Raw genomic sequence first — 22,090 nt, 5'->3', positions numbered from 1 at the left:
GGCAGATCTAATTGCTAAAACATTTTTCCTTATGGTGATCCAAAGTTTGATTTCATTTAATTTGTACAAGTTTTAGTCCCAAGCACTTACAATCAAGCTGAACATTTCTAATTTTTCTCCTCGGGGAAAAAAAAAAGATTGAATAGATTTACAATAATCTTGGCTAAGGAAAGAGCTTAAAAAAATATGCTATAGGTATGGGCCCTCTATTTATAATTTCAACTGGCTTTCTTTCAACAAATATCTGATCCAAGAAAAGTTTAGGACCAAAAATGTAAATTTAACTTGCTGCTGGATGACTTACTTTAGAGGCAGTAAGATACAATTTTAAAACATGCTAACTTGGTATTAGAGGTCAAGGCTCAAATCCTAGTATTGCCCTATATCTTGTGTAACCTTGGGCAAATCATTAAAATACTTGTACGTCCCATTTTCCTCATCTGAAAAATGAAGGAGATAGACTAGATGCCCTCTAAGGGTACCTTTAAATCTATATGATACCAATGACTATAGGATACTAAGGATAAAGAATCAAAACCAGAAAATGAAGTGGGTGGGATGGTATGGAGAAAGTCAATGAGAACCCAAGTTAGTAAATGTTAGGTCATTTAATTACCTGGCATTTCCTGAGCCTTTTTAAAAATGATTTTATTTATTACCTATTTAGTTATTTTCTCTATTAAGTGGCGATTACTTGTTTATAGGATCATAGATTTAGAAGTGGCAAGGACATGGGTATGTGATTTAGGGTTTTGGTTTTAAAGGATTACAGAATCAATAAAACAACTAGTTGAAACAATAAAAAATTGTAGCAAAGTTGGAGAATATAAAATAAATGGACATAAATCCTCAATATTTCTATCCATTAACAACAAACCCAAAAGAAAAAGAGAAATTCCATTTAAAATAACTACAGACAGTATAAGATACTTGAGAGCCCACCTGCCAACACATCCAGGAATCATATGAACACAATTATGTAATACTTTTCACACAAATATAGAGAGAGCTAAAAAGGTAGCAAAATATTAGAAATGGCATGGATGAGCTGAACTTATGTGATAAAAATGACAAATCTGGATAAATTAACTTAGACAATGCCATGTTAATTAAACCACCAAATAATTATTTTATAGAGCTAGAAAAGAAATAACAAAATTCACCTGGAAGAAACAAAAGTCAAGAATATCAAAGACATATATATATATATATTTTTTTAATGTGAAGGAAGGGGGCCTAGAAGTACCTGATTTCAAACTGCAAACAGAGTGCCAGGTCTGGAATCAGGTAGCCTCATTCTTTTTTAGTTCAAATCTGGCCTCAAATACTTAGTAGCTATGTGAGCCCAGGCAAGGCACTTAACCTTGTTTGCCTCAGTTTCCTCATCTGAAAAATGAACAAAACACTTGAGTATCTTTGCCAAGAAAACCCCAAATGATCACCAAGAGTCAGACACAACTAAACAACAACAGAACCAAATGTTTCAAGCTTATTTTTTTACTTCATTTTTCTTTCTTTTTTCCCCCCCAACATGGCTTATATGGAACTGTTTAGAATGACTTCACATGTATAGTGAGTATTATTACTTGGGTGATGGAGGAACTGGAGGAAGGGAATTCAGAACTCAAAATTTTAACGATGAATGTTTATAAAAAACTCCAAACATGGAGCTACATTCTATGTATTATATAATGCCTCAGTTTCCTCATCTGTAAAACAAACTGGAGAGGAAATGGCAAACTATTCCACTATTATTGCCAAGAAGATCCCAAATGAGGTCACAAAAAGTTGGACACAACTGAAAAAATTGACTAACGAGATTACATAATGATTTTGTTTCCATAGTTTTTTAGTTACTCAAGCTACAACATGCTGCGATGGCAATGTTTTTATTTTAATAAAAATAGCAATTAATATTTACACAGCACTAAAAAATTTTTACAAAGCATTTTACTTTCACAGGATGACTCTAAAGTTTCAATGCAGTTTTAAGATATTAATGCTATTTGATTCTCAAATGACCCTTCAAGGTGCTATTTCCCCCCAATTTATAGATATGAAAATTAAGTCTGAGAAAGGCAAAGTAATTCATCTAGTAGCTTGGGGCAAGACTGAACCTTAAGGTCTTGCTGACTCCAAGATCAATCTATTATGCCCTACTAATTTTCAGTCAGTAAATTCTTGCTAAGCCCCTTCTATAATTACAGGCCAAGCACTAATAAAGGTAAAAGATATTCCCTGCTCTCAAAAATTAATGAGGGAGAAAACATATAAATAACTATGAACAAACTAGATACCTACAGGATAAACTGAAATGACTTAACTGAAGGAAGGTATTAGAATGAAGAAGCTTCCTGCAGAAGACAGAAATGTAGCTAAGCCGTGAAGAAATTCAAGGAAGCCAGGAGGCAGAGATGAGAAAAGAGAATATTCCTGGAACAGAGGACAACCAGTGAAAAATCCTGAAGTCAGGATATAGAGCATCTTGTTAGAATAAAGCAAGAAAGTCAGTGCCACTGGACTGAAGACTACATTAAAAAAATGTGAAATGTAAGAAGACTGGAAAGGTAAGAGGAAGGGGGTTGGGGACAAGGACGTTATAAAGGGCCTTGAGTGCCAGAGAGGATTTTTTAATTTGATTTTATGAGGTGATAGGAAGCTATTTGAGTTTATGGAGTAGAAGCATGTGCAGATGTGTATGACATAGTGTAACAGTTAAAAGAGTGGTTGCCTTAAACTGTGACTGCAGAAATATGGTTTCAAGACATTGTCTCGAGTTAAATCAAATATAAAGTGGTCGCCAGGGAAAACTTCCCAAATATGAAATATACCCAAGTCAATTGGGTTTCCACCCATACTGAACAACCTAATGCCTCTAACCTAAATTCACACCCTACCTCTGATCTTTCTGGCACTATGGGACAACAACAAACCCTCTCCCTTAGTGGGCCCAACTCTTCTCTTTCTCATACCTACCCCATTGAGAATGGAGGAAGAAGCCTAGAAACAGAAACAGGAGTACCAAATAATTCAGATAGGTTATTTCCTTTAAGGGAAGTACCCACTTTTAATAAAAATGGAAACTTGGTATTGGTAAGACATAACACAACTTTTAGCCCTGAGGATTTAAAGAAATTTAAGGAAGATATACCATCATTTGAGGAAGAAACAATATTAATTATAAAAAAAATTAGAGAACATATTCAGAACTTTTGACCCCACTTGGATGGATGTTGAAAATTTGTTAGAGACATTTTTAATAAAAAGAGAAAAAAAACAATATCTTCCCTCTGGCTAATGAAAAGCGAGGTAAAAAAGGAAATTATTGGCCAACTAAAGATCCACATTGGAACCCCAATGTTGAATTAGATCACACAAAACTAAACCAGGTCAAAGAAGCATTATTGACAGCCATGAGAGTTTGCTCTGAAAAACCTGAAAAATGGTCAAAATTTGAAAGAACCTGACAAGAAATTGATGAAACCTCCTCCTAGTTTATGGACAGACTTATGGACGTAGGAAATACATATATGGACCTTGAATTATCCAGAGAGAGAGACTTTAGAAAAATACGTAGGCAATTCATTGAGAATTGTTGTTCAGTGGGAAAAGACTACTTTAAAACTAGCTATCCAAATTGGGACTCTACGGACCTCTAAGAATTGAGGAGAGTAGCAACCTATGTTTATAAAGGTCGTGTAAAAAGACCTGAGGAAAACAATATGTTAGTGGAAGATTTAAAGAAAGAAATTGAAATGTTAAAGAGACAATTGAAAAATGAGGGAGAGACTATAGCCCCTTTGTGGGAATTCACAGATAAATCTGTAACCTGACACTTCTGTGAGAAGAAGGGCCACAAAATGATGGAATATAGAACCTTTCTTAAGATGATAGGAAGAATACACAGTTTAATAACTACATTAGAAATAATAACTATAGAAATTATGATAATGGACATAGAAACCAGAATTTTAGAAATTTTATAAATTATAATAATGATTATGGAAATAATGATAATGACTATAGAAATAAGAACTTTAGAAACCAAAATTATAGAAATAGGAATTGGGAAAACAATGACAATGCTCAAAATGAAGAAAATTATAATGACCAACAACAATATATAAGAAATGGTGCCCGTCCAAAAAATAGTTGAGGTAAAGAGGATGAAAGATGACCTCCATAGAAAATTAGACCAGAAAGAGAAGGATGACCAAAAATCCAAAGATGAAATCCAGTTTTTAAGAACCAGAATACAACAACTAGAATTAAGTGATCTCACAAGGTAACAGGACACTATAAAACAAAACCAAAAGAATGAAAAAATTGAGGAAATTATGAAACATCTCATTCACAAAACAGAGGATTTTGAAAATCATTGGAGGAGAGACAATTTAAGAATCATTGGTCTACCAGAAGACCATGACAAAATAAAAAACCTAGACACAATACTACAGGAAATCTTAGAAAAATTAAGAGTTAGTAGACATGTGGAGAAAAATAAATAGGGACAAAAAGAAATATACCTTCTTTTCAGCAGCACATGGTACATTCACAAAAATTGACCGTGTATTAGGGCATAAAAACATTGCAAACAAGTACAAAAGAGCATAAATAATAAATGCAACCTTCTCAGACCACAATGCAATGAACATAATAATTAGTAAGGGTACATGGAGAGGTAAATCAAAAATTAATTTGAAATTTAATAATATGATTCTCCAAAACTGGATAAAGAAATAATTAATAACTTCATTGAAGAGAATGACAATGATGAGACATCCTTTCAAAACCAATGGGATGCAGCCAAAGTAGTACTCAGGGGGAAATATATATCTTTGAGTTCATATATAAACAAATTAAGGACAGAGGTCAATGAATTGGGCATGCAAATTAAAAAAATTAAAAGCAAACAAATTAAAAATCCTCAGATGAAGACTAAATTAAAGGTCGTAAGAATCAAAGGAGAACTTAATAAAATTGAAAGTCAAGGAGCTATTGATTTAATAAATAAGACTAGAAGCCGGTACTTAAAAAAAAAAAAACAAATAAAATAGACAAAGTACTAGACAGTCTAATTAAAAAAAAGAAAAGAAAAAAATCAAATTGACAGTATCCAAGATGAAATGGGAGACCTCACCTCAAATGAAGAGGAAATTAAGGCAATCAATAAAAACTATTATGCCCAATTATATGACACAAATATGGCAATCTAGATAATATGGATGAATATTTACAAAAATATAAATCATCTAGATTAACAGAGGAAGAAATAGAGTACTAAAACAACCCCATATCAGAAAAAGAAATTGAACAAGCCATCAAAAAACTCCCTAAGAAAAAATCCCCAGGACCAGATGGATTCACAAATGAATTCTATCAAACATTCAAAGAACAACTAATCCCAATATTAAACAAACTATTTGTAAGAATAAACCAAGAAGGAGTTTTACAAATTCATTTTACAACACAAACATGGTACTGATCCCAAAGCTAGGCATGTTAAAAACAGAGAAAGAAAACTATAGGCCAATCTCCCTAATGAATATAGATGCAAAATCTTAAATATGATACTAGCAAAAAGACTCCAGCAAGTCATCACAAGGGTCATCCACTGTGACCAGGCAAGATTCATACCAGGAATGCAAGGATGGTTCAATATTAGGAAAACCATCCACATAATTTACCATATTAACAAGCAAACTGACAAAAATCACATGATTATCTCAATAGATGCAGAAAGAGCCTTTGATAAAACACCCATTCCTATTGAAAACACTAGAAAGTATAGGAATAGAAGGGCCTTTTCTACAAATAATAAACAGTATATATCTAAAACCATCAGCAAATATCATGTGCAATGGGGATAAATTAGAAGCCTTTCCAATAAGATCAGGAGTGAAACAAGGATGCCCATTATCACCTTTACTATTTAATATTGTACTAGAAACACTAGCAGTAGCAATTACAGAAGAAAGAAATTGAAGGTATTAGAATTGGCAATGAGGAGATCAAGCTATCACTCTTTGAGGATGATAAATGGTTTACTTAAAGAAACCTAGAGAATCAACCAAAAAGCTAGTTGAAACAATCAACAATTTTAGCAAGGTTGCAGGATACAAAATAAACCCGCATAAGTCATCAGCTTTTCAATATATCTCCAACCCATTTCAGCAGAAAGCATTAGAAAGAGAAATTCCATTTAAAATCACCCTAGAGCAATATAAAATACTTAGGAATTACCGAGACAAACTCAGGAACTATATGAACACAACTACAAAAAACTCTCCACACAATTAAAACTAGATCTAAACAATTAGAGAAACATTGATTGCTCATGGGTGGGATGAGCTAACATAATAAAAATGACAATCCTACACAAATTAATTTACTTATTTAGAGCCATACCCATTGAACTACTAAAAAACTTTTTTATTGAATTAGAAAAAAACATAACAAAGTTCATGTGGCAGAACAAAAGATCAAGGATATTCAGGAAAATCATGAAAAAAAAATGCAAAGGAAGGAGGACTTGCAGTCCCAGATCTCAAACTATACTATGAAGCAGTGGTTATCAAAACAATTTGGTACTGGCTAAGAGACAGAAAAGGGGATCAGTGGAATAGACTTGGGGTAAATGACCTCAGCAAGTCAGTCCCAAAACCCAAAGATCCCAGTTATGGGGACCAAAACCCACTTTTTGATAAAAAAAAAACTGCTGGGAAAATTGGAAGACAGTATAGGAGAGATTAGGTTTGAATCAACATCTTACACCCTACACCAAGATAACCTCAGAATGGGTGAATGACCTGAACATAAAGAAGGAAACTATAAGCAAATTGGGTGAACAAAGAATAGTATACCTGTCAGATATTTGGGAAAGAAAAAAACTGTAAACACAAGCAAGAACTAGAAAAAAAAACAAACCACAAAATGTAAAATCAATAATTTTGACTACATCAAATTAAAAAGGTTTTGTACAAACAAAACTAAAGCATCCAAAATTAGAAGGGAAGCAACAAATTGGGAAACAATGTTCATTACAAAAACCTCTGACAACGTTCTAATTACTCAAATTTATAACGAGCTAAACCAGTTGTACAAAAAATCAAACCATTCTCCAATTGATAAATGGGCAAGAGACATGAATTGGCAATTTTCAGTTAAAGAAATCAAAACTATTGATAAGCACATGAAAAAGTGTACTAAATCCCTTATCATCAGAGAAATGCAAATCAAAACAGCTCTGAGGTATCACCTCACACCTAGTAGTTTGGCTAACATGACAGCAAAGGAAAGTAATGAATGTTGGAGGTGATGTGGAAAAGTCAGGACCATTAATTCATTGCTGGTGGAGTTGTGAATTGATCCAACCATTCTGGAGGGCAATTTGGAACTATGCCCAAAGGGTGGTAAAAGACTGTCTGCCCTTTGAACCAGCCATAGCACTGCTGGGTTTGTACCCCAAAGAGATAAGAAGGAAAAAGACATGTACAAAAATATTCATAGCTGCGCTCTTTGTGGTGGCCAAAAATTGGAAAATGAGGGGAAGCCCTTCAATTGGGGAATGGCTGAACAAATTGTGGTATATATTGGTGATGGAATAATATTGTGCCCAAAGGAATAATAAAGTGGAGGAATTCCATGGGGACTGGAATAACCTTCAGGAATTGATGTAGAGTGAAAGCAGAAGAACCAGGAGAACATTGTACACAGAGACTGATACACTGTGGTACAATTGAATGTAATGGACTTCTCCATTAGTGGCAATGCGATGACCCTGAACATCTCGGAGGAACCTACTAGAAAAACCAGTATCCACATTCAGAGGAAACACTGTGGGAGTAAAAACAGCGAAGAAAAACAACTGCTTGAATACATGGGTCAAAGGGATACAGTTGGGGATGTAGACTCTAAATGAACATCCTAGTGTAAATAACAACATGAAAATAGGTTCTGATCAAGGACACAGGTAATACCCAATGAAATTGAGGGCTGGCTGCAGGAAGAGTGGGTGGAGGGGAGGGAAGGAAATAATGTGATTATTGGTAACCAAGGAATAATGTTCTAAATTGACTAAATAAACTTATTCAAATGGGAAAAAAAGGGAAATGAATTCGAATTTGAGTTCAAGATGTCTATAGTACATTCAGTTCTAGATGTTGACACATCAAGTGTTTATACCGTTTGGTAATTTTTTATCTTTAATGGCTACTTGAAATCATTACTAATTCATTTTTCTACCTTGATAATTCTGGTAGGAGTGGGGAAAAGACAACCCAACTCTGAATTATACATACAGTCCAACTAATAAACTGAAGACAACTTTTATTCATTCGAAGGAGGGTAGTGTGGTATAATGAAAAGTACTGAATTGAAGCAGGGAACTTCAGTTTGAATTCTGATACACTGTGGTACAATCAAATGTAATGGACTTCTCCATTAGTGTCAATGCAATGTCCATGACAATCTGCAAGGATATAGGAGAAAAAACACTATCCACAAGCAGAGGACAAACTGTGGGTGTAAAAAACATCGAGGTAAAGCAACTGCTTGACTTCAGGGGTTGAGGGGACATTTCTAAGGAGAGACTCTAAATGAACACTCTAATGCAAATACCCACAACATGGAAATGGGTTCGAATCAAGAATACATGTGATACCCAGTGGAATCACTCGTCGGCCATGGGATAGGTGGGGGGAAATGATCTTTGTCTCCAATGAATAATGTTCGAAAATGACCAAATAAAATAATGTTTAAAAAAAATTAGTGCACTGGGGCAGTGAAGTGGCTCAATGGATAGAGAGCCAGGTCCAGAGATGTGAGATCCTGGGCAGAAATCTGGGCTGAGACATCCTTCAACCCCATTGCCCTTACCACCCTTCTGTCTTAGAACCAATACATAGTGTCAATTTTAAGGTGGAAAGTAAGGTTTTTGTTGTTTTTTAAATATGGTACACTTAAAACTTTAAAGGATTTGCTGCTGATGTCAGTTATTGAAAATGACCTCCTCATTGAGACAGCTTAGTTTATGGAATACTTTTTTTTAATATCAAGAGTGGTTATCTCCTAGACCTAAATGGAACAGTCTGTTAACTCCTCTTCAGCTTTAGGAAGTTAATTCTGAATGAAAAATTTGAGTTCAGCCACAATCACTTCCATTCTCCAGTAAGAAAAATTTCTACCATTTGATGATTGGAATCTCTACCTAACTTTAAATTGATATTTTCTCTTCACTAACACATGGCCTCTTTGTGGTTAAAGGCAAAATTCACAATTCTCACCATCAGCCCTGCTTTCTTTATGGGGTTTTCAAAGAGTTAATTCCATTTAAAAACCATCCCAATCTGGCCCATCTACCTTTTCACACTTATTTCTGATCACTTGTTCTTCACACACCCTACCTGGAACATCAAGGGTTCCTGGAAACATTTGGGTAATGAAGCTGCAGATTATGTAGCATTGGGTCTGTGGAGAGACAGGCACCAAGAGGGGAAGTTTAGTAAAGAGCAAGGATTTTCCTGGGACTTCCCTCCACCTTCATCTTTTGCTTGTGAAATTGTTGGCTCTTCAGAATCTCCCTTCTCTGCCACTGCTTGGTCACTCGTTTGCTCCTCAGGAGTGTGCTGGAATGCTGAGCTTGCTTCAACCTCCCCAGACCCTCTGGTTCCAGGATAGTTGTTCCCTTTTAGACAAACTCACTCCAAGTGACATCTAAGGCTTGAGTAAGAGTTACAGCACCACCACCCAGTCTCTTGCTTGGAGGGGTACGTGCTGCCAAATGAAGGAACTGAAACAGGGAAAGGAAACTTACAAAGTCACATTCTCATTTTCAAATTTTCAGACTCCTTGAACTCAGGCATTGCTCATTCCAATAGTTAGTGATGCTCATCTAGAGAGCTGTACAACCTAATCTTTAAAAACCTGCCAACTCTAGTCCATGATCCTATGAATAAATACTTACTGAAGTTCTTCCATATCTAATTTGCTATGGGATAGGTTCCAGAGGAGAAATAGATATGTAAGATTAGCTTACCTGCCCTCTAGAAGTTTACAATCTAACCAGAAGGTAGGCCATGTAAGCAGAGAAATGGAATTAGGACGTTGCCTAAAAGGAGTGCATAAGAATGTAACAAAATGAGACAGAGGCAGAAAAGATAATCTGTGCAGTTTTTTAAACCCCTACCTTTGGACTTCAAATCAGTTCTAAGATAGAAGACTGGCAAGGGTTAAACAATTGGGGTTAAGTGACTTGCCCAAGGTCATACAGCTAGGAAATGTCTAGACCAGATTTGAACCCAGGTTCTCCAAATTCCAAGTCTGGTACTCTCCACTGTGCTACCTGGCTACCCCTTTTTCCTTTGCATTTTAAGGGTTGGTCTACAGGATAAATCTTGTAATTTAAAATTTTCCTCTAGAGAGTTAGTATGGCGTCATTCTCAACTCCCCATTCTCTGTCACTATCCTATTCTCTTGTGTCCTCTGACACTGCTACCACCCTGGGACAAGTCCTCCTCACCTCATGCCTGAACTGTAATAATTGCCTACCAACTGATCTTACTAGTTCTCTTCCTACTTTGATTCACCTTCCACTCAGCTTTCAAACTGATCTTTCTGGGGCACTCATCTTACCATGTTACCACACATTCACAGGATTCTATGACCTCTGAGCTCAAATCATCTTTTGATTTTTTAATGTCCTTCATAATCTGACCTTTCCTTATTTTTCAAGTTTTCTTGCTGCCCTCTCTACATTCTGTGATTCAGTGACACTGATCTCCTTGCTATTTCTCCAACATAATACCCTATCTCCCAACTTTATTAAATGTTTGGTGACTAATTGCCTGAACTGGGAGTTAGGAAGACATGGGTTCTAGTCATTGCTCTACCACTAAGTGAACTTGAAAAAATAATTTAGCAGAGGTAGCCAAACAGCTCAGTAGATAAGAAATGGGGGATCCTGGGTTCAAATCTGGATTCAGATACTCACTAGCTGTGTGACTCTGGCCAAGTCACTTAACTCCAACTATCTAGCCTTTATATCACTCTTCTGTCTTGGAAGCAATACTTAGTATCTATTCTAAGACAGAAGGAAAGGGTTTGGGGTTTTTTTTAAGTCACTTAGTCTATTACCCCACCACCCCCAATCTGCAAAATGGGATTATCACCACTAATCCTGCCTTCTTTGTGGGGTTTTAATTGTATTTTATTTTTTTATTTTTAAATCCTTACCTTCCACCTTAGAATCAATACTGTAAATTGGCTCCAAGGCAGAAGAGGGATAAGGGCTAGACAATGGGGGTTAAGTGACTTGTCTAGGGTCACACAGCTAGGAAGTATCTGAGGCCAGATTTGAACCTCCTCCTGTCTCTAGGCCTGGCTGTCAATCCATTGAGTCCCCCCCCTTTGTGGGGTTTTTAAAGAAATGAACCAATTTTTAAAATACCCCAATCTAGTTGCAGCCTACCTTTTAAGATGTATTTCATCTTACTTGCCTCTATATACCCTAATGCAGTGATGGCAAAAATTTTAGTGACCCCAACTGTGTGCCTTGCCCTCTGATTGCATTTGGGGGATAGACTGAGGGCAGGGTTGCTGAGTGAAGGCAACCAGAAGAGGGTAGAGGAAAGTTAGAATGCCCCACCCCCTGCATTTGGGCAGGGCCAGGCTCTCAGCTGATCATGATCATGTGGGCCTGCACATGCCCACAAAGATGTCTCTATGTGCCATCTTTGGCCCATATGCCATAGGTTTGCCATCACAGTTCTAATGGGAACATTATAGAGTATTGTAGGTAACATTAATCAATATGTATGCTAAAAGTTCCCTTAGTGTGAGAGTACAAAGAAAGTGTATCTAAGGTATTAAAGTGAAGGAGGGAGGCTGACTTTTTAATTAATTAATTTTAATTTAACTAAATTGCTACCAGGATCAAAATCAGCTGATAGATTTGGGTAGTGAGAACCTGAAAGGAGCTGTTATTACTTGAAAGGGAGAGTCTGAAGATGGCAATGGGAAGCAAAAAGTATTCTGACCTTCTCCTAACCTTGCAAGGAACACTGGCCAGGAAAAGTGTCCCTAGGAAGGAATAAGGATTCGGGGAATCAAGAAAATATAAAGAGAGAAAAGAGAAAGAGTTTAAAATGAAAGGGAGGAACATGGTTGGGAAGTGGGGGATCTGGGGGAGAGAACAGATCTAAGAAAGGGGTCTATTGGAGATGGGTAGAGATTTAAAATCATTGGTATTTGGAATGTTTGGTTTCAGGGGACAGGCGCATTCTAACTATTGGTAAATGGACATAAGCAAAGTATCAGAAGATAAAGAGACAAGTAATCAAGGTTGTCCATCTGGGTTGAGCTCATGGCAGATGGTGCTGTGTCCTGTCAGACCCCAGGATGATGCAGCCATTAATAGGTAGGGGCAGGAGTAGGGATGGCCTTTTATGGAGCTAGAATGCCTTTGGGTCGTTCTGGAAGCTGCATCCAGAAAGGTAGATGGAGGGAGCACTACCCCTCAGGCACAAAGAAGCTAGGTCAATGCTTAGAATAATTCAAGACTTTAGAAGGCAATTAAAGAAGTCATTAACAATGTAATGCCAGATAGGGCTTTTACAGTGTATAATACACTGAACAAAGTTCCAATCTGCACCACTGTATTGCAGAAGTAAACAATCTAGGAAAGCAAAAATCCCAGGCCTGGAAGGCAGGCTACCAGGGTGGGACAAGGCATGTTGGGGCAGCTAAATGGCTTACCAGCCAAGCCTGGAATCCAGAGGTCCTGGGTTCAATTCTAGTCTCAGATACTTCCTAGTTGTGTGACCCTGGGCAAGTCAATTAAACCTCTATTGCCTAGCCCTTACCACTCTTCTAGAATCAATACTTAGTAACAATTCTAAGTCAGAAAATAAGGTATTTTTTAAAAATAAATATTCATTTATATTATTCATATTACTACTACAAGGACAATGACAACTATTGCTGTAAATAGATGCTGATCTGTTTTTCTCAAGCATACCAAACTAATGATATTCTTTTTTATAAATCATATTTTTAAAGTATTTGGCTTTGAGGGTGTTGGGAGAAAGATCCAAAATGAAGGGGGATTACTCCTCAGATGATCTTTTTTTCTCCTCAAGGCTGGTTCCAAACCTAGCATGGTAGTTGTCACATTGAAAGTCATTTCCCCCTACAAATGTTTATATTTAGTTCATAGGATTCAGTTTCCATGGATAAAGTTACAATGTACATTTCTCCCCACCTCCAACTCCAGCTGCATAGAAAGCAGCTACAAATTCTATTCGAAGCACTCAGGAGCCTGGAAGACAGGAAGCCTCCAAGCACCAGAGGAAAGACCTGGATCATCAGAAGTATAAATGAACTAAGAGCTGATCTAGCCTGGGCCTATCACAAAGGAGATCTTGGGAGGTTCTCCTGTGAGCTGATGATTGCTAACCTCTGCCTGGCCATTCTGGATGGTGGATGGTGGAGTCCAAAGAAGCACCCACTTGGAGAGAGGCTCCCATTCTTTTGTCAACAATAAATTCCTTGGGGAAAGGAGCTTGATCTCTCTTCTTATGAATCAATGCATTTGTTGTCCACCTAGGGTATGAGATAGCAAAGGGAGAACAAAGCCAGTCCAGGTGACTCCATGAGATTCGATCTCCAGACCAAGGGAATGAGTTGTCCCTTGAGCCTGGAGCATTAAAGTTAAAAGAAAGGCAAAGACAGTCCTGACCCTGTAGGAGCTGACATCCTAAGGGGGAAGATAACATTCAAATAACCAGGGACAAATGAGATATATCCAGAATAAATAGGAAATAATCAATAGACGGAGAGCACTAGAGTTAAGAGGGATTGAGAAAAGCTTCCAGTATTAGGGAGATTTTCAGTTGAGACCTCAAGGAAGCCAGGAAGCAGATATGAGAAGGGAGAGGCATGGAAGACAGTCAGTAAAAACACCTAGAGCTGGGAGATGGAGTGACTTCTTCAAGCAATGGCAAAGGGACAGGGGCAGGGACAGGCAGTGGTATTGGACTCCTATGGAGGATGGGAAGGCCCTCCAAAGTGGAAGATGGAAGAGATCTTATCAGATGAAACTGATTGGAAAAGGACACAAATGGACTCACTTTGTGGTTCAGGAGATGGCTCCCGGCATGTGGCCTCCCTGAAAGAAACCAGATAACAGGGTTTCCCCCCATACATATAAATACAAACCCTTAGCATGGGATATCAACAATGGTCTTTTGAACATCTTTATACTACATGTCCAGTAGGTATCTCAAACTCATTATCTATTTTCTAAATCCCTGAAACTTCCTTATTAATTTTAAACATATTACCATCCTCCTGGTCACCTGGCCAGATCCCTGGCTTCCGTGTCATGTCAACCTATCCCTCTCCAACACCCTATGGATCTGATGCATTAGCAAATTTTATCTGAGTGGCTTTCACTGCCTCATCTCTCTCCAATTCATCCTCTAAACAGTTTTCAAAGTGATATGCCTAAATCATCATGTCATTTTTGATTCCTACATGGAATCCCACATTTAGATGTTGGAGAAACATTAGACCAATCCCCTCATTTTACAGATGAGTAACCAAGGTAAGAGAGTTTAAGCTTTTTACCCAAGATCATTTGATAGTAAAGGGCAGGTGAGTTTTGAGCTCATGTTCTGTGTCTCCAAATGCATTTTCCTTTCCACTCTGACTTCTTTAAAAACTTCTAGGATGATACCTTTTACATTTAAAGCCCTTTACAACCTGTATCCACCATACCTTATTATATCTATCACTCCCTTCATGTCCTCTAGTTCAGTCAGACTAGATTTCTTACTCTTCTTTGCTAGAGATTTTTCCATCTTGTCTTGATGTCTTTGCATAGTATACTCAAGGTGCTTGGAATGCCCTTCCTAGATAATGTCTTAATCTGATCAATTCCAGTTTCAGGTTCATATAAGAGTCCCTTCCCATTTTACCCAGTTTCTAGTACCTACCCCAAAAAATACCCTTGCACTACTTTTGTATGAATTTTGAATGTTAGAGAACGATCTTCAGGAACAGGAAGACTTCTTGTTTAAAGATTCATATGTTCTGTGAGAGTCTGAGTAAATAATAGTTAACTTCTCAGTAGCTGGGTAACTTTCTTCTTTTCTAAAATAAAATCTTATTTTACCCAATATGTGTAAAAACTCATTTTAACATTCATGATTTTTAAATTTTGAGTCCCAAATAATCTCCCTCTTTCCCTTCTTTCCACTCTACTCCCTGCCCCAAGATTGGTAAGCAATCGGATACAGATTTAACATATGCAAACCTATAAAATTTCACCAAATTTGTAGAAGAGATATCAAACAAAAAAAGTAAAGAATTATAAGAAGTGAAATAAGGTATGTTTCAGTCTGCATTCAGATTCCATCAGTTCTTTCCAGGAGAACAAATGGAATTTTTCATCATAAGTCTCTGGAATTATGTCACTGCATTGCTGAAAATAACTAGGTCAACCCTTCATTACCGATCACAAACTGAATGCTCCTAGGGGACTAAAAATCAAACCTAACAACAAGACAGAGCAAAGGAACTCTCCTGCTGGACTCAATTCAAAAGGTATGTCCCCACAAAAGCCGAAATCTGAGAACACTTGCGTTTAAGGGGAAGTCAGAAGGAAAGTCCCAGTCCCCTCATCAACCTAGAGCACTGAGACTCCAGCCGCAGCGGGAACCTCTGGGCGGAAAAAGGTGCTGGTATGGAGGGTATACCTTGTAGGCAGGGCAATGCCAAGCTTAGAGCATCAAACACGGACAGCAGGGAAGGAGCTAGAGAGGGAGCATAGAGCTGGCAGCCTGGCCAGAGCTGTGGAGATCCTCCATATTTGCTCCAGCCTTCCAGGAAGTTTTGGCCTCAGAGCACATCCAGCCCAACCAAGCTGAACTTAATCCCATCAAAAGTCTTCAGAAGTCAGGGGAGCCAAGGCTCCACACCCCTCCCTCATTGACTGCTGGACTTTAATACAATCAAAAGCCTCCAGAGGACAGGGAAGCTCAAACCCCAACATCCCTCCCCCACAGACTGCACCTAGAGATATTCTACCAAAGCGCAAAAAGGGGAGACTGACAGAAGCCGCCAAAACAGAAAAAATTAGAGGAGCAAGAGCACAGACAAATACGGGGAGCAAAGAAGGGGTAGATATGAGCAAACAACAGAAAAAGAAGAAAGAAATTACAATAGACAGCTTCTATACAGTGAACGGAACAGAGGGGTAGGGATCAGCAAACAATAAATCAGAAATCCCAGCGAATTGATACAGACTTTGGAAGAACTCAAAATGCAATTCAAAACACAATTAAGAAAGGCTGAAGACAATTGGGAAAAGAACTTAAAAACTAAGATAAGTCATCTGGAAACAGAGGCACTTGAATTAAAACGAGAAAATAGTGTCTTGAAAGAAAAATCAACCAGCTGGAAAATGAGGCAAAGGAGATGAAAAATGAGGTAAAGAAGATGAAAGATGAGGCAAAGAAGATGAAAGATGAGGTAGAGGATGAAAGATGACCTCCAAAGAAAATCAGACCAGAAGGAGAAGGATGACCAAAAAGCCAGGGATGAAATCCAGTCTTTAAGAACCAGAATACAACAACTAGAACCAAGTGACCTCACAAGGCAGCAGGACACTATAAAACAAAACCAAAAGAATGCAAAAAATTGAGGAAAATATGAATCATCTAATTCACAAAACAGAGGATTTAGAAAATCATTCAAGTAGAGACAATTTAAGAATCATTGGTCTACCAGAAGACCATGACAAAAGAAAAATCCTGGACATCATACTACAGGAAATTATTCAAGAAAACTGCTCCGATATTCTAGAAGAAGAGGGAAAAGTGGAGATTGAAAGAATCCACAGATCATCTCCTGTACTTAATGCCAAACTAACAACACCCAGGAATGTTATAGCCAAATTCAAAAACTATCAGACCAAAGAAAAGATGTTACAAGCTGCCAAGAAGAAGTCATCAAAGAACTCCCTAAGAAAAAATCCCCAAGTCCAGATGGATTCACAAATGAATTCTATCAAACATTCAAAGAACAACTAATTCCAATATTATACAAACTATTTGACAGAGTAAGCCAAGAAGGAGTTCTCCCAAATCCATTTTATGACACAAACACAGTACTGATCCCAAAGCCAGGCAGGTCAAAAACAGAGAAAGAAAACTATAGACCAATCTCCCTAATGAATATAGATGCAAAAATCTTAAATAGGATACTAGCAAAAAGACTCCAGCAAGTCATCACAAGGGTCATCCACTATGACCAGGCAGGATTCATACCAGGAATGCAAGGATGGTTCAATATTATGAAAACCATCCACATAATTGACCATATTAACAAGCAAACTGACAAAAATCACATGATTATCTCAATAGATGCAGAAAAAGCCTTTGGTAAAATACAACACCCATTCCTATTGAAAAGACTAGGAAGTATAGGAATAGAAGGGCCTTTTCTAAAAATAATAAGCAGTATATATCTGAAACCATCAGCAAACATCATCTGCAATGAGATCAGGAGTAAAACAAGGATGCCCATTATCACCTCTATTATTTAACATTGTACTAGAAACACTAGCAGTAGCAATTAGCGAAGAAAAAAAAATTAAGGTATTAAAATTGGCAGTGAGGAGACCAAGCTATCACTCTTTGCAGATGATATGGTGGTTTACTTAAAGAATCCTAGAGAATCAACCAAAAAGTTACTCGAAATAATCAACAACTTTAGCAAAGTTGCAGGATACAAAATAAACCCGCATAAGTCATCAGCATTTCTATATATCTCTAACCCATTTCAGCAGCAAGAATTAGAAAGAGAAATTCCATTTAAAATCACCCTAGAGCAATATAAAATATTTAGGAATCTATCTACTGAGACAAACTCAGGAACTATATGAACACAACTACAAAACACTCTCCACACAATTAAAACTAGATCTAAAGAATTAGAGAAACATTGATTGCTCATGGGTGGGATGAGCTAACATAATAAAAATGACAATCCTACACAAATTAATTTACTTATTTAGTGCCATACCCATTGAACTACCAAAAAAAAACTTCTTTACTGAATTAGAAAAAACCATAACTAAGTTCATTTGGAAGAACACAAGATCAAGGATATCCAGGGAAATCTTGAAAAAAATGCAAAGGAAGGAGGACATGCAGACCCAGACCTCAAACTATACTATAAAGCAGTGGTCATCAAAACAATTTGGTACTGGCTAAGAGACAGAAAGGAGGATCAGTAGAATATATTTGGGGTAAATGACCTCAGCAAGACAGTCTATGACAAACCCAAAGATCCCAGCTTTGGGGACAAAAATCCACTATTTTATAAAAACTGCTGGGAAAATTGGAAGACGGTGTGGGAGAGATTAGGTTTGGATCAACACCTCACACCCTACACCAAGATAAACTCAGAATGGGTGAATGACTTGAATGTAAAGGAGGAAACTATAAGTAAATTAGGCAAACACAGAATAGTATACATGTCAGACCTGTGGGAAGGGAAAGACTTTAAAACCAAGCAAGACTTAGAAAGAGTCACAAAATGTAAAATAAATAATTTTGATTACATCAAATTAAAAAGTTATTGTACAAACAAAACCAATGTAACTAAAATCAGAAGGGAAACAACAAATTGGGAAACAATCTTCATTACAAAAACCCTGACAAAGATCTAATTACTCAAATTTATAAAGAGCTAAACCAGTTGCACACAAAAAAATCAAACTATTCTCCAATTGAAAAATGGCAAGGGACATCAATAGGCAATTTTCAGTTAAAGAAATCAAAACTATTAATAAGCACATGAAAAATATTCTACATCTCTTATAATCAAAGAAATGCAAATCAAAACAACTCTGAGGTATCACCTCACACCTAGCAGACTGGTTAACATGACAGCAAAGGAAACTAATGAATGTTGGAGGGAATGTGGAAAAGTCGGGACATTAATTCATTGCTGGTGGAGTTGTGAATTGATCCAACCATTCTGGAGGGCAATTTGGAACTATGCTCAAAGGGTAATAAAAGACTGTCTGTCCTTTGATCCAGCCATAGCACTCTGGGTTTTTACCCCAAAGAGATAAGAAGGGAAAAGACATGTAAAAAAATATTCGTAGCTGTACGCTTTGTGGTGGCAAAAAATTGAAAAATGAGGGGATGCCCTTCAATTAGGGAATGGCTGAACAAATTGTGGTATATGTTGGTGATGGAATACTATTGTGCTAAAAGGAATAATAAAGTGGAGGAATTCCATGGAGACTGGAACAACCTCCGGGAACTGATGCAGTGAGAGTAGCAGAACTGGAAAACATGTACACAGAGACTGATACACTGTGTTACAATCGAATGTAATGGACTTCTCCATTAGTGGCAATCCTGAACAAGTTGAAGGAACCTACGAGAAAAACCACACCATCCATATCCAGAGGAAACACTGTGGGAGTAAAAACACCGAAGAAAAGCAACTGCTTGAATACATGGGTCAACGGGATATGGTTGGGGATGTAGACTCTAAATGAACATCCTAATGTAAACAACAACATGGAAATAGGTTCTGATCAAGGACACAAGTAATACCCAATGAAATTGCATGTTGGCTGCAGGAAGAGTGGGTGGAGCAGAGTGAGGGAAATAATGTGATTATTGTAACCAAGGAATAATGTTCTAAATTGACTAAATAAACTTATTCAACTTATTCAAAAAATGAAAATAACTAGGTCACAAAGTATTGCTGTCACTATATACAATGTTCTTCAGGTTCTGCTCACTTCAGTTTGCATCAATTCATGTTAATTTTTTTCAGATTCTTCTGAAATCATCCTGACCATCCTGACCATAGCACAATAGTTCAACCTGTGTTCAGCCTTCTCCAATTAATGGCAGATTCCTCAATTTCCAAGTTTTTGCTCCCACAGAGAGTTGCAATAAACTTGTTTGAACAAATAGGTCTTTTTTCTTTTCTTTTTACAAATCTCTTTAGGATACAGACCTAGTAATGGTATTGCTGGATCAAAGGATATGCAGTTTTTGAGACCTTTAGGTATAGTTCCAAAGTGCTCTCTAAAATGGCTGGAGTCGATTACAACTCTACCAACAGTACAGTAGTGTACACATTTTTGGTTAGGTAACCTTCTAGGACTACATAAGGTCACAGAGAATTTGCCTACCCTGCATTGGTAGAAGGAACTTTCTCATCCTGTAGTCCCCTATTCTGTTGATATCATAGATCAAATCCTGATTTCTTATATTATAAAAGTTGTCTTCCCCCAACAGAATATCACTAGATATAAGGTAGAAATTACTTCAAATTCATCTTTATATCTTAGCATCTAGCAAAGTTCCTGCCCTAATAAATGCCTGATGATTGTTTAAGATTCTGGGCCTCAGTTTCTTCTTGTAAAATGTAATAGTACCAGATCAGAGGATCCCCAAGGTCTTTGTTATTTTTTATGCTTCAATTCTAAGACAGAAGAAGGTAAGGGCTAGGCAATCAGGTTTAAATGATTTGTTTAGGGTCACACAGCTACCAATGTCTCTTTCTAAGGTAAATTTTTATGATTCAGCAGTGACCTATCCATACCATAGTCACTGATCTTTTATTTTGGCCCTATTTGAGCTCCCTTTCCCTAATCAATGCTTGATACACTTTTTAGGCACTTTGCAACATCCACTGATACATACTTTAACTATGTCATTAGAACTCAAAACAGACACATGGGATACATCTTTTCAGTGTGGAAATTTCCTCTGAGGCCAAAGAGATAAAATCTAAGACTGAAGACCATTCAGTAAATCCTATTAAAAGTCTGCATTTGAACCCAGACCTTCTTCACTGAATGTTTAGAATTATATTCACCAAACTAGGCTTCTACTTCCTTCAGTATATGCTCCTTTATCATATAATTAAAGAAATTAGACATCATAAATTTTTCAATAATCATGCTTTATAGTTAGTTTTGGTTTGAAGTTATTTTAGACAAGGCAGTTAAATTATATTTTCAACCAAAAATATACATATATTCAGGACCCACTCTAAAGAAAATCCATTACCAACAAAAATTTAGAAAAATTTAAAAATTGCATTATTTTTAATTTGGAGAATTTAAAAATCCCATTGGAGGAAAAAAGTAGTTTGGGGATAACAACATTTAAACTTATTTACTTACATCACAAGGGAAGTCATGACATCCAGTTAGAAGCCATTATAAAACAGAATTTTTATGGGCTTAGAGCAGCTAATTTCTGCGTGAAGGTGTGAGGATAAGGTGCCTTTTTAAAAAATCCTCATCTTACATCTTAGAATTAAGAATGAAGTATCAGTTCCAAAGCAGAAATAGGGGAAGGGCAAGCAATTTGGGTTAAGTGACTTGTCCAAGGTCCCACAGGATGTGTCATAGGCTAAACCTGAATCCAGGACCTCCCCATCTTTATTTTATTCTAATCATAAAGGGAAGTTGTTAAGATATTGAGCTTTTTTGGTACAGCCCTAACCATAGCCATCTCTTTATTATACAAAATAACTGCAAGAAAAAGAGGTAAGGATAACACAAAAGCTACTTGTGTTTTTGGCTTACATGTGGATTATACTCAGCCATGTATTATTCTCAACCCACAGCTCAGAATGTGGCCAGTGAGTAGGGTCTGAGACCTTGAAATAGAGATAATCAACACCAAAATGAGGAGTAAAATGTCCTCAAGAAATGGCCTTGAAATTAAGTTAAATGTGCTCCATGTTTTTAAAGCACCCTTCCTATTGCAGATTATCAAAAGGTTTTTCAACTTTTACACTGGTGTTTTAGGAACCAAAATATATTTTTTAAACAACTCCTCCTTAAGAAATGGAAAAAAAAAAGATGCTCAGTAATGGGGCACAGCTAAATAAATCATGCAACATGAAAGTAATGGAATGTTACTGTGATAAACAGGAGGAATTGGGAGGCACCTAAAAAGAGTCAAATGAGTTGATATAAAGTAGCATAAGTAGAAACAGGAAAAAATATATTCACAATGTGAACATAAACCATCAAAACAAA

The 22,090-nt window shown here is 36.9% G+C and overlaps 1 protein-coding gene across 14 annotated transcripts in view; it reads right to left on the bottom strand.

Moving 5' to 3' along the window:
- The window catches only part of PPFIBP1 (PPFIA binding protein 1), a 238,084-nt gene that overhangs the window by 124,486 nt on the left and 91,508 nt on the right, over positions 1-22,090 (bottom strand). Inside the window, exon 1 of one of the 14 annotated variants that reach the window (XM_056797648.1) lies at positions 9,405-11,843. The exons of the other annotated variants lie outside the window; for them this stretch is intronic. The gene's annotated coding sequence lies outside the window, so the exon portion shown is untranslated. Of the gene's footprint in view, positions 1-9,404; positions 11,844-22,090 lie in introns of those variants that run through there. 14 annotated transcript variants of the gene reach the window in all.

This window comes from Monodelphis domestica, chromosome 5, assembly GCF_027887165.1.
Source record: "Monodelphis domestica isolate mMonDom1 chromosome 5, mMonDom1.pri, whole genome shotgun sequence".
NCBI classification, from domain to species: domain Eukaryota; kingdom Metazoa; phylum Chordata; class Mammalia; order Didelphimorphia; family Didelphidae; genus Monodelphis; species Monodelphis domestica.
This window is presented reverse-complemented; position numbering and strand designations above follow the sequence as displayed.